This window comes from Bombus terrestris, chromosome 9, assembly GCF_910591885.1.
Source record: "Bombus terrestris chromosome 9, iyBomTerr1.2, whole genome shotgun sequence".
Classification (NCBI taxonomy): domain Eukaryota; kingdom Metazoa; phylum Arthropoda; class Insecta; order Hymenoptera; family Apidae; genus Bombus; species Bombus terrestris.
Window position 1 is genome coordinate 12,575,085 of NC_063277.1, and position 14,558 is coordinate 12,589,642.

The window sequence follows — 14,558 nt, forward strand, 5'->3', positions numbered from 1 at the left end:
AAAATTGTTGTTAATAAATGTTCAAATACTTTACTGAAAAAAGTAATTTCATTCATTTCATATATTGGGTCGGCAACTAAGTGATTGCAAATTTTGTCAGTACCATCTAATGACCAAATCCGCAATCACTTAGTTGCCAACCCAATATATGAATATATTACGTGTTATATAAAATAAATGAAATTACTTTTTTGTTCGTATGCTTCAGATATATTTAAATCATTGCGTAAAACGTTATAAATTCTATGTATTACGTTGCATATTATTTGGATAAATATGATGTATCGTATATTTTAATGCATCTTATTCGCTCCAATTATATCGTGAATTACGATCCACCCTGTACATCAGTTGCTTTGTCATCTCCACGTTGAAAAGGTTCGTTTGAAGCTTGAATTTTTATAGTATTTAATATATGTCATTTAAAAATGTTTCTTTTAATTAATTGATCCGCAAAAGTAAAATAAAATTCATTTTATAACGGTCGTAAAAAGTTGGCGCGCCTGAAACGATACCTGGTTTTCAATTAACCGTAGATTAATTAAACTGTACAATCAATTTATTTGATAAACGAAACGCGAGGTCACGAGAGTGCAACGGAATACAATTGATTACTTTCATAGGGGAGAGTTTTACGTTCGCATAATTACAGCAAGGAAACGAACCTAATGGAATCCGATATTATATATTCAAGTCGATAAATTTGACAACGTTAAGTGCAAGTTTTTATAAAAAATGGACGATATTCGTTCGTGCAAGATTTACCAACATTTGTCAAATCAGAATTTTCGTTTGTCCACCCATCGAAAAGAAGAATTATCACCAAATGTAAATTTCCAGAAATTCGACACCAGCGCCTCGTGTACTTTTTCATTGATTTTTAAATACGACGTGATTATTCGCCGTTTTTCCACCGATATTTCATGTAGCCAAAATTTTCGATCGTCCACCTTTCAAAGAAGAATTATGACCAAATTAAAAAATTAAACATCGGCAGTTAAAATTGAACATCAGCGTCCCCATGAATATTTTTCACGATTATTCACGACTTTTCCACGTTCGTGAAACTAAAACTTTCGTTTGTTCAATCTTCCAACGAGAGTTGTAACCAACAAATTTTGGTTGCACAAACGTGGACAATCGTATCCCACCTCGACGAGAAATATTCATGGGCTGTTGATGAGAAATGTTTTAACTTGTTGATAACTCTTTTTGAGAGGTAAATACACCAAAATTTCGATTGGACAAATGTGAACAAGCGTGGACAAACCACAGACAAATCATGGAAAAACGAACAATTACTTTTGCTTTTTGTAAAAAATCTGCAATTGCGGAATCTTCGCAGATCATTTGTATTCTGCATTAGATGATTCATACGATTCAGCAATTTTGGTTGAAAAAAATTTTAGAAGGATTATTGAACAAGTGGAGCTGATATTCAACGAAAGAAAGAAAGTATTTCAGCCAATTCTACGTTTCTTTGAGAAAATCCTTAAAGCTTTTCTTTAAATTGGAGGTGCTCATTTCGAAACATTACGGAACACGGTAATCTTTTACGATATTATTTCAATTTCTATTTTAGCAACAGAATCTTCTTTCCTACTTTTTCACATATTATTTTCACTTTCTATTCCATCTCCAAATGTTCGACTTGTTTAAAATTCATAGCAAGTATAAATCCTTTTCTCAAGATGTACATTTTGGAAATATTTTCGAGATTTCCTCTCCAAACTTTCACATCGTACCTATTTTACGTACGATACGATCTTCGATCTTTTTCCCAATTCAAAATATCAATTCGACGCATTCAAGTTTGACGTATAGCCTTCCATTTTTCTAACTACAAGACGTAACCCTTGAAATATTGCTTTCAATTCCCTTCAACTTTAAATCGTTACTGTCAATTTCCTTCTATTCTCTTGGCGAATACTCGTATGCATATCTGTTTTATTGAAACAAAATTCCATAGTAAAATACGTATACGTTACAAAATATTTTTTGATATTATTTCTTTTAATATCCTGCGATATATCTTCTGGTCAGAAACCAATTATACAATTAAAAGAAACCAAACCAATCAAATTTATAACAAATACAGACAATATACAAAGAAACCAAAATTATAACAAATTTTCTAGTCTTAGTATTATCTTTCAAATAAATTCATCTTAGTAAATTCATCTTTCAAATAGTTAATTTTATTTTAACATTAAACTCAAATATATCAATTTTCCCTGTTATTCAATATTCCTGTTTCCTGTAACATTAAATTTTAACCTCACAATAATTCCGTATCTAGAAACTCCAAGGGTGGTGTATAGTATAGATGCAGTAGTTCATGTGTACTGTAACTCTCTCTCTCTCTCTCTCTTTCTCTCCCTCTCTTTCCCTAGACTACCGTATTCTGTACGCTAAACGAGTACACTAAGTTCGCTATTCAGCCCGTTCAAATATAATCGAGAGCACAGACTCGTTCTCACAGCAGAGAAAACTGTGAGTTCCCTCCGGTTTATTGCGAACAGAGTTCAACTTGTTGATAAAAACAGGTACACCGTTTATTCTTTGTTACGTGCATACATACGATTAATTAGATCGTAATGGGAAATTTAATTGCTTGACGTGCAAGGCGAGTAAGAAAATATACAACAAGTGATGCTACACGTAGAAATAAAGGAAAAAGTATACGAGGAAATTTCTGTGTTCGAAGTTTACTTTCTGAGAAAATCGATTTTGAAAATTTCTTATACAGGGTGGTTGGTAACTGGTGGTACAAGCGCAAAGGGGATGATTCTACGCGAAAAAAGAAGTCGAAAATATAGAATAAAAATTTTTCGTTTGAGGCTTTGTTTTCGAGAAAATCGACTTTGAATTTTCGCTCGGTACGCGTGCATTTTATCACGTCTCGTTATAACGGATCTCACTGTAGATCGTTGTCTCGGTTGACGTTATGTTGATTAACACTTCCAATGTGACCGAAGTGTTTTCCTACCTATTAACTTACTATCCGACTTTTATCGCTATCCACTATCAGTATCTATTAGTCTACCATAGTCTACATACAGCAATCGGGAATATACGGACATGATACTTTCGTTAGGTGCGTGTGGTGGTAACGCATCAGCCGCAGCTGATCATTACAAACACGCGTATCCCAATCGTCGACATCCTGACAAACGTGTTATTCAAAGAGCAGAACGAACCTCCGGCGATTTTCTCGAAAACAAAGCCTCAAACGAAAAATTTTTATTCTATATTTTCGACTTCTTTTTTCGCGTAGAATCACCCCCTTTCCGCTTGCACCACCAGTTACCAACCACCCTGTATATCTTAGATATACATAGGATATAGGTGAAATAATGTTAATGAAATTAGCCTTTATTGTAGTCTTCTAGTCATCAAATGTTGCATTAATGCAACATTTCTTTCACATTTTTCTCGATCAACGTACGTGACTGCATTTTAATTGCATTAGTTCGATTGTATTTTAATATAGCAATGATAAAGAATAGCAAGGATTTTGACACGTCTTTTCTTACATTCCTATACCTTCTTCCAATAGAATCTTATAATTCCGTGATATTTACAGAAACTGAAATATTTTCGCATTTTCTTACACAGATTCTCCGCGATAGATTCCCCGAACAATAAGAATATTTTTAAATCTTACGTGAATTTAAACCGGGAGATAATTCCATCGTCACGACTGGCAGTGTAATTTAACATTTCTAACAGACTAAAAATATTCTCTGCTTCGTCCAAACAAGTTTTTATTAAATTCATTATTTCGCAGGAAACTGTAACAACTCCGTTCAAAGAGTTAATAAAAAGTAATTTTCATAAATCTGAAATAACGAGACTTATTAGAGTGGAAATTACTTTGATTAAATAACACGATACCTTGAGAAAGCTACTGTGAAGTTGAAATTTTATTCAAAAATATACTTCGTTTATGCCACAACCTAATAACACAGGTGTTTATATGGATATTGGAAAAATTAATGTTTCTACTTAATTAGAACAATTCGAACGTCACCTTGTCATACGTATGAATGCGGTCAACCACATTGTGGTACAGCTGCAATTAACCCTGCGACGAAACGTTCGTGTACAGGCTTCAAGATCATTTTAATTGATCCGCCGGTACAATCGAATCGATTAGCAGGTTATTGTTTGCCGGTTGTAATTCATTTTCTCGACCAATATATTGCACTGTGTCGATTCAGTTCTTATTATTTATGAAGCACGGTTATTCATGCGATAAATAACAATATAAGTATGGCCGTATTTATGGAACACGATTATTAATGCGAAAAGTAACGATATAAGTCGTAGTATAGTCGTACTTAGATTGGATACTCGCGTTGGTATTGATTTATGATTATTCGATAAAGAAAAGTGACTCGTAAATCGATATGCTAATTTGAAAGTATATGACAGAACATTCATTTTCTGTCTTATCGTCCTTTTTCGTTCGTTATTACGTTCCCCTATAGAATCATAGAGCTTTTATACTTCTCAATTTACAAATTCCGAATTTGGATTTTCAATCTTTCATCTCCGATTCCTAATCTCCAAATTGTAACTTTTGAACGATTTATTTGAAAATCCAAATCCTCGTTTCTCCCTTTAATTCTCAAGCTTCAAGTTCTAATTTCGAAATCTATCGCGTTCGAAAGATCGAAGCACGTGTTACCCTCTGGATCAGACAAACTTTCTCGTTCAATTTTCCGAGGAATAATAATATTGCAATCGCAGGTGTCGTTTCTACATAAAATTGATCAGAGTTTTGAGACAACGAAACGGTAATATCATGGACATTTATCTACTCGAGAAATTAAAATATTTCTTCTGAAATTCCAACGTGCTCCAAATTGTTGCTGTCGAACGTAAATTAGAATCTATTAATTCGAATTCTCGATACATTAACAAAATTCGAAATTTCGACGTAGAAATTAACTCATACGCATCGTTCCGCCAGCCAAACTTAATAACAAATTTGCACACGTTTCATCAGTTGAAATTCGATACTTCACGTTTGGAAACTTTAATATGGAGGCTGTGTTTCGCAGCTACCCGGTATGCTGTGTGCACGTTATCGGGAAAACTTTTAATTGGCGTGCACACGAAATAGCGGCCGACCAGCGTTAACCGTGATATTGGAAGAATTCTTTCCAAGTGACGCCGGGATAAATACCGAACCGACAATCGGGAAGCTCTTCAAAGCGGTTGCGATCGCGTTGACACGTCCGCGTGAAGAAATTTTAGCCAGGTTCCTTCAGGATGTACGATAGACGTTACGATTCGTCGACGAATTTCATTTGCAAAGTTTTCACAGGTTTCCAGTTACATCGAAGCGAATCGTCGCTCGAAAGCAACGATGCGTACTCGATTATCGAGTTTAAAGGATTTCTCTGTCGCCCCGTTCGAATTTTCTGTCATATTCATCGAATTCGGCTTCGGATTACTTGAAAAGCGACAGAAGTTGGGAAAGTAAATCTTGGAGCAAATCGATTTCGAATAGGGAGTCTCAGGCAGACAATTGTTAACGCTATGACGAGTTATGTATGTTTAAGTGGATTGGACATTAAGTTAATGTGCAAGTTTTCTTCGTACTGACAAATTCGCTAACTTGGAATGTTCAATGAGTAAGAAGATAAAAGAAATGAATAATTTAAGAAATGCAGGTGAAAAGTAGATAAGTAAATGTATATGTCGGAGATGTAGGGACATGGGACATCTTTCTTTGGGAACATCCCCAATACTTGGGCTCGAGGTGACATAACTGGTCGCCGAACGTAGAGCCACGGTCACGGGGTGAACGTTATGTCTAACAGAGAAAGTACCGATGTTGAGGGACACGCTGTATTAACAATCAAGCCCCGGCCAGGAGCAATGTTGGTTTTACGCGGGACTGCCTAGTAACGGCGCTTGGAATTTTGTTGATATTCCCTAACAAAAACCCGACATATATATATATATTGTGCATTAATAATTAACATACGCACATGATGGTAATGTCAATGGTCGTCGCAAAGTTGATAATTCGATCATTCGCAGGTGAACAAATATTGTTTCGTTTGAATATTTATTGGAATTTTGTGAACTCTACGAAACGTATACTAAATTTATTATAATTTCTATGCACATTTTTAGTTTCGTTGTGAACTTTACCAACGCGTAGAATCACGTGAGTCGAGTGCATCGAATGTTAAGGGACGGAGAGTGTTAAAGATGGCCATTTTTGGCATAGCTGGATACTGAAAAATTCATGTAGGATCTTTAAGGGTGTCAGCCAGGAAACAACGAAACATCGTCAATTTGCCGAAAGATAATGTTGTTAAAAATGGATGGAAACATGTGAATACGACAGCAGTCGAATTCACCTAACTCGCGATAACATTTCATCTTCTCCTTCTTCTTCAGATATCGAACGATCTTGAAAGTGGTTTGTGAGAAAATCCTTCCGAAACATTTCGTATAGTACGAGTAATATATTCATGAAATCTGTCTAAAAGTGTACGAGTACTCGTATTTCTCTTAAAACATTGTAGTTTCAATATGAGACACGCAGACCGTCTATGACAGAGACGAGAATAAATTTTCATCTTCTTTACTATTCGCTAACTTAAATTAATATAGCAACCGACCAAGATAATTCTCGGTTATCCGTTCGGAACGAGCGAATTTGTAGTTTTCGTTCGAGCTTAACACCCGATTTCGTAAAATACGACGATCGTGAAAATGGTTTTATCGGCGCCATTATTAAGTAGTATAGGTAAACAACATAGCGATACGATCGTGAATTTACGTAGAAATACGCGATTCAGCCTCGCAGGAATTTATTCGCCATTTTATTTCGTACGCAGGATGTTTCGGTAAGTGATTCCGCTTCGCGAGAAATTCTTACGATGCTCTACTTATTTAAAACACAAGCAGAAGAAGACTCTTAAAATCTTTCTGGCGGGATAAAAAATGCCACGAGTTTGCGAATTTTTAACGCTGTCGTTGATAAACTCGCGCAGAGTGATTTTTTAGCATTATTCAGGTATTTTGCTTTATCGTGAGATATTTCAAATTAAAAACATTGAAAACGTATATTACGTCGTACACAAATATCAGCAAAATTATCGAATGAAAACATTCCCAATTGTCTTCTTTAAAATTAAATTAAATAAGGGAATAAATGTATACATTTAATATCGGGGGATTTTCATCCCTGCTTTTGCGTGGAATTAAATGACGACTGAAGATTTCTGCTTGTTTCAACTTCCATTTAACCCCTCATGGCTTTAAATATGAGAAATGAATACACAAAATGATGCAAAATGTAATTTTCAACGTGGAAAGATTTCATTTTTTTTCGCTGGAATTTACTGAAAGATTCAAACGATAACACGTAACATATTATTAATTCCACTTTAATAAACCACTTTAGAAATGGAAGCTTTTCTTCGATAAAATATTTACCTATAGAAAATAAATAGACAGAATTGTGGAACGAAAATTTGAATACGAAACAATCCGTTGGCTTGCAAGATAAATACATGGGATAAGATGAAGTATTATTTTAACCTGTTAACTGCGGAGTTTAGTTTATAAGCGTCGAACGCGGGGCTCTTATTGTAAATTTTACGAAAAAAATTAAAGCAAAACGAAGAAGGGTCACATTTTTGTTTGATAAAACAACGAACAATTCGTTGTCGAAAAAGATATTGTTATTAAAGACTCGAAAATTGCCAAAAACTAATAAACTGAAGTACACAAAACTAAAAAACTAATCTCAATTTATAAAATAATCTCAATAAATTCCACATATAAAAAGCAGTACATTGCACGGAGAATAATCGATATACCAAAGGGAATAATCAAATAGTTAAACTATTTTTTATAAAACACGTAATAGGTTTACTGGAGGTATAAAAGAAAAATACCACTAAATGTCGTTTATATTACTTTTTACTAAAATTTTGAGTTCTTATAATAAAAGTATACATTTGTTATTTCACGTCAAACACACCGAAATAAAGTTTTGCTTTGACGTGTACACACATTGAACGCAGTTAATCGTTTAACCCATCAGAAACTTGAAATCCAAGAAAAATGTCCATCTTTGTTTAAAATCAAATGTAAAAACTAAATATAAGGAATTATGAAAATATCTAAAAGAATGTCCGTGCTTGCAAAATATTCGAAAGCACGGAGAATAACATAAAATATTATCTTAACCGAGAAAATGTATTTTTATTCGTTTCCAGGACTCGACATTATGAAACTGATAAAACTAAATATAGAGAATAATGAAACGCACGGTACGCATACATACGCGTAAAAGGATTATCCATTTATTTCAGTCTGCCTTCTGAGATCAAGAATCGAGAATAAATCCAATGTACAGGGAATAACACGTAGCATATTACTACAAGCATCCGCGGTTCGAAGGTGAAAAGATTCAAAGATACAGAAATGTATAACGTGACGCAAAAGAACAAGGAGAAACGGAACGTGTATTGTCAGACACGTCCTGGAAGCAATACAACACGAACTATACCTCGGTCTCGCTGAGAAACTGGTGAAATGCGAGGGTAAAGAGGAAATGGATCGTCTATTGTCAGACACAGGTTGGCATTATAATGCAACACAGGCTATAAGTCTCTAGAACTTTCCACGTACGTGCGTTATTTTCCAGCAGAGAATTAATGCTTTAAAGGAAGCTTGCACGAAATTTCGTTATTCCGTTTAACATACTCGATTTAATCCTTTGGATATCGACTGGACTGACGTCGATTGATGGTAGTAAATCATTTTGTATCGTCAAAGAACGATATTAAGCTTTTAATCGAGCTTCAGGAAATTATCGACGAATCCGTTTTATGATTATTTTACTACACGATGTAATTGTAATTTCGTGTTTATCCTGTGCTTCTTTTCTACCAAATAAATATTTGCGTTTGCGCGTAAACGTTTACTTTATTTTATTTTAGATTAGGTTCGCTTGTTGACACGTGCCTCGTCGATAATGATATTCTGTTCAGTTTTTCATTTTCTCGCGTTTCAAGGGAATAATTTGTGAAAACGTCCCCGTAGTCAAAGGATTAAGAGCTCGTTCAATTACCATGTCCATACGTTTATCGTTTACTGTTCTTTGTGAGATCATTTTTATAATATCAAGTTAGTTAAACATGTGATATGTTTAATTTATTCTAATGATTGAGAAACACCACTGCGGGAGAAATATGTTATTTTCATTTGGTTTTAATTACTACAGCTTATTATTATTTATGCTTCGATTTATTTATATTAAATTGTAGTTTACATATTCATGGTTTAAATGCAGATTTATACTTTGAAATATTTATGAAGATATCCTGTATCAGGATGTGTTACAAATAATAATGGATTTAAAAGTAGTTCAATCGAGTCCGAGTATTTAATTTACAATTTCTCCTGAAGAATTTTCTGATGGATTCACTCTGCGGAGGTAAAAATTTTTGAAACTCCAAGGAAACCTATAAATTACATTCAAAATGCTGGAAATATCGAAAGTTCTGTTAAAGTTCATGAAGCTCGGATGGTTTCTAGTTTCAAAGTAGGGAAACTGCAAAGTTATAGCAACACCAACAGTGGAAATTTCACTTGGAAAATACTCGAGCTTTTTAGAATTAGCGTAACATAACGTTGGAAATGAAATATCTTCCTTTCAGATGCTTTCCAAGGAGCCCGAAAATTTTCCCAAACATTTCAAATCTATCTCGAAAAAATTATTCTACGGTCTGCAATTTTACTTGGAAAGTTAAAGCTTTTGTGAATTTAAATGATGCCTGAAAATCGTTATCTGATGTTAGAGTTATTCTAGGTTTTGTAGAACGTAGTAGTTGGATCGATATATCGAATAATTTCAAACTTTTATTGTTTCACCAATTAAAAGTTTAAATTTCATTTTTTTTTTTTTTTTTAACAGAGTATTAACGATCGAAGGTTTTATTACATTTTATCACGCGCTACATCTTTGTGTTTTGTTTAAATTAAATTTTTTACGTACTACAGGTGCAGTTCATGCATGTTCAAAAAAGTAGAAAATGTTGTGATGTATGGGATAATGGGGTACATGAGCTTATATGCTGTATGGAAAAATAATGTACTGTGTGAAGTTGCGAATATGAAAGAATGCCTGGTGTAACACGTGTACACTGGAGGTAAGAATTAAGGAATTAAAAGTTACGTACAAACTGAGTCATACAATGAATTGTTAGTAAATATATTTATTTTTTCTCTCTTTTTTTTTAGTCAGATTTCGATGATATATGTTATACAGAAAATGTAGATGTTTTTACATCATAACTCCATTATATGGCCTCAAACATAGATCATCAATCATCTCTTACACCATCAATCTGTCGGTATACCAAGCAGACCTAAATAAAAAAACGAATTATTACCAGCAGAAAGGCTGCCTCGATCCAAAAATAAAATTCTATGGCCTAAAAACTGGCCTATTGGGTAATCCCCAAGGATTCCGATTCACGCGATCCAACTCCATTTCTGAACATTCTCTATCTCTGACCTATTATTTCCACAAACGAAAATCCAAAAGAACTGAATTCAAAAATAAATCTTGAAACTTTTCTCAAATCCTTAAAATATCATCTGAGGAGCCTGATCCAAGTTTGACCCATTTTCCTAGACATTGCTCGTCCCTAATCTGTACACTCAGCCCGTCGAAAATTCAAAAAACATTATCAATCAAGAACGAAACTATCATCTCAGCTTGAATTAGCTCTCGAACTTTACCTAAACCAGCAAATTACGTACCTTGATCTACCAATCAACCAATCTATCAATTCTAAAAAAAGAGCAATTTCAAAGAAACTACATCGACCTAAAAACTAAACTCTTTTCTTAGGAAAGACGCTATTCTAAGGATTTCCAACTACGCAATCGAACTTCCTCTGCGAAGGTTTTCCAACCTATCGGTCACGCCGTTCAGGTTAAAAAAGGCTAACGACCATAAAAAAATCTCGACGTAAAAGCAAGTCTCCAAAGTTTTCCTAGAACCCCATAGGATCTCGATCCACGGAATCTGGAACCTCGTTTCCAAAGATTTTCCACTCCCAACCCATCAATCATCTCGCCGAGGTTTAAAAAAAAAACAAGAGGACAAAACTAGACCTCTCAACTCATGCTAAACCCTTCAAAACTTTCGTCTGTATCTGTATCCGCGTAATTAAATTCCCTTCCACAGAGTTTCCAATCTATTACTCACACTATTTTTAGATCTAAGAATATTGACTACCATCATCGAGAGAATCTGCACTTAAAACTAAACCTGCAAACTTTCCTAAACTCCTTAAAACACTTATCCTATAGGATTTCGATTCACGCTATCCCAAATCCCCTTTCCAAGGAATTTCCACTCTTAACTTACAAATCATCTCAGTCAGGTTCAAAACAAAATCCAAGTAACACCAGTCGAAAGCTATTTTGTTCGAAAAATAGACCTGCCAAGTATCGGCAAAAGCTTCGAAACTCTCATCGGATCTCTATCCACATAATCAAATTTCTTTGCTAAAGAGCTTTCGACCTATCACTCGCAGTATTTAGATCTACGAACTACTTACCATCTAAGAACTAAGTACCACTATGAAGAAAATCTGGACTTAAAACTAAACCTGCAAACTTTCCTAAACTCCTCGAAACACTTATCCCATGGGATTTCGATCCACGCGATCTCAAATCTCCTCTCCAAGGATTTTCCGCTCCTAACCCATCAATCATCTCACGAAGGTCTTAAAAAGAGCCAAGCACCACCATCGAAAGCTATTTCGTCAGAAAAATGGACCCCCCAAGTGTTGACGAGAGCTTTGAAACTCTCGTCGGCTCTGTATCCACATAATCAATTTCCCTTTCTGAGGACTCGGTGCAGCATCCGCCGTACCAGCGTCGCCCCAATTCCGGCCGACTCTATTCCAACGCGTATATAATTATACTCGCGAGGCAGCGACAACGCCTTATTTCCCCCGGTTCGATTCGAAACGGCTTCTCATTATCGATTTCCATTGCTCCCGAAACAGATGACGAGCGCGGCGCTAACAGGCGACGATATCGACGCCTGCCGACTACAATAGGCCTCGTGCCGCCACCCAGGAACACGTCCGACTCGCAAAACGCCGCGACAACCGCCAGTTTCTCGCGTAATTGCGACAAAACAAAAGGGCGGCTAAACGCGCGTTGTAAACGCGGCTATCGTACACGCGCGTCACACGCCGCGCGGTCTTCCACAGGGTGAAGAGGACAGAAAGCGAGGGACGCGGGTAACTTGTTGCGTCGGTGTACCAGTCGCAGAACGTACAGTATCGAGGAAGCTTCTGCCTGCGTGGTATTCTTTCCTCACCGATGACAGAGAATAGCTGCCAGCGGCTTGCTGTTTCCTCGAAAACTGGGCGACGAACGAGAAGCGGAATCGAACTCGATTAAGGCACTGATTGGATTCTTGGCCACCGTGAAAGCGCCAACTTGCTCGCTCCAGACTTTACGAAAGAACGTGGGTCGTGGAGGTGAGTGAAGAAAGAGGAAATGGTTGGGGGGATTTTCTTTTGGTCTTCAGATCGCTGAAGTCGTAGCGGAGCACGCTATCTGATTGGATGTATTGTTACGGAGACCAGAGGTTTGGGAACTTAAGAAATTGAAGGATTAGAGGGTCCAAACGATTGGTCATGGGTGTTTTGTCCTTCGGATTGTTAGAAATAAAGAATCTGCTTTTTAACGCTACGAGGTTTCCCATTCTTTTTTACGAGTGTCATAATCGTTGAAATAACGAAGCTGACTTTTCTTTATTTATCAGCAAAAACGTGCAAGTGTCGTTCCAACGAATGGCAGACCACCATGTGAAAGATATTGTTATTTTACGATAAAATCGAAAGCTTCGTTGTTTCTTTTCCAACGTATATTCTCGTCGATAAGGATTCGGCAAGTTTTATCGTAAACAAACATCGATCGTTCAAAGTCGCCGATAAGGAAGCTACGAATAATTTGCAAAATAAAACCACCTTCATCCGTAACTATTGCAATAGTTGTTACAAACGTGCTTTTATGTGCAGTATATCTTGACTTGTTTTACGAACACAGAATTTCGATTAATAGTCATCATCTCTGATAATTCGCGCCAATTTTCACGTTTCCCAGAACGAGATCTCCAGGTATTCCCAATATTTACGAACGTGGCTGTATGTTGGGTGTTTGGTTATCACGGTTGGGAGTTGCCCGACTCGATAGTGGGGATTTTTGCTTGGGTTGTTTATTGGTAGAAGTGTAAGTTATAGCTGCGTGTGAAAAATGAATACAATTAATCATGGAATGTTCTAGATGTCTGGTCGAGTGTTTGTTACTTCTCCGATTGCTTTGACAAATGCACATTATGCTACTTTGACATGTTGTGCTACAAATTGTGATTTAAAGCACTGTCATCGGAATTTATATGGTTGCACATGCAGCTAGTGTGTTTATTGGAAATAGTATTCAAGTTATTTTTGGCTCTCATGGCAATCCGAGAATAAGAAGAGAACCAGAACGCAGAAAATCGACCGAGTTTTACATTTGAAGCGAAGATTAAAATTTTTTGTTTTGGATAAACAAGATTGAAAACGTGTCTCTTGAGATTTAGGGGGAAAATTTCCAATTCATAGAATAATTCCTTTTGTTGTGCAATTTAAAAAGAACATTTAATTTGCGTTGGTATCTACCTTTAAAAATATCGACAAAAAGTTAGGATATCGTTAATAACGTTAATGTTATTTGCCAGTGTTTAATCGTTCAGCTCTTCCACAGTTGAAGATTCATCGATAGATCGTGGTAATAAAAATTCACGCTTGAAAATACAGTCGAGTGGTCTATAGTCGAACGTTCATGTTATTAGTAACTTAACGAAAGGAACAGAAAAGAGAAAAGCAGCCTATATGTCATTTGAAAAGCCATTGGAAAAAGAGTAGAAGAAGTCAGGTCGTACAGATCCTGCACGTGTTTTATGCATCCGAATTCCCCCAATTCTCTTCTAAGTTTCCATTCGCCATTATGTAATTAATCTTCGACTCTTTCGCAAACTCTGTGTTCGATTTGGCTGAACTTTCCTCTCGTAGAACTTACAAATCACCCGTTTTCGCTATAAATGGAACGAAGAGGGAAACTCTTGCATAGATCTAATTGGGGACCTTCCAAGAAGAAGCCTTGTAAGCCATGCAAGCCATTAAGTTTGCAAAGTTACGAGCCAGAGTATACATAGATAGAGAGATTGGATGAAATAATAGAAGCACCTCATACGTGTCATATACGTCATAAATGAATGTACATTCGCCGTAATGCGAAAAAGAACATTGGAAACTTTAAAGCCGACGTTTCAAAAATTCACTGAATTTTTATTGAACATATTCGTTCCTTCAAAATGAATTTGTAATATTGAAGATTATCCGATTGGAGATGAATTTTCATATTTCTATACTTTTATATCTTAATTTTCATATTTTGCTATTTTACAAAAGTTTATCGGATAACGTTATATGAATGGACTA

At 35.8% G+C, this 14,558-nt stretch overlaps 1 protein-coding gene across 2 annotated transcripts in view; it reads left to right on the forward strand.

Annotated features, from left to right (window-relative positions):
- LOC100649025 overlaps positions 1–14,558 on the forward strand; it is a 48,315-nt gene that overhangs the window by 14,976 nt on the left and 18,781 nt on the right. The window contains exon 1 of one of the 2 annotated variants that reach the window (XM_048408546.1): positions 12,246–12,551. The exons of the other annotated variant lie outside the window; for it this stretch is intronic. The gene's annotated coding sequence lies outside the window, so the exon portion shown is untranslated. Of the gene's footprint in view, positions 1–12,245; positions 12,552–14,558 lie in introns of those variants that run through there. 2 annotated transcript variants of the gene reach the window in all.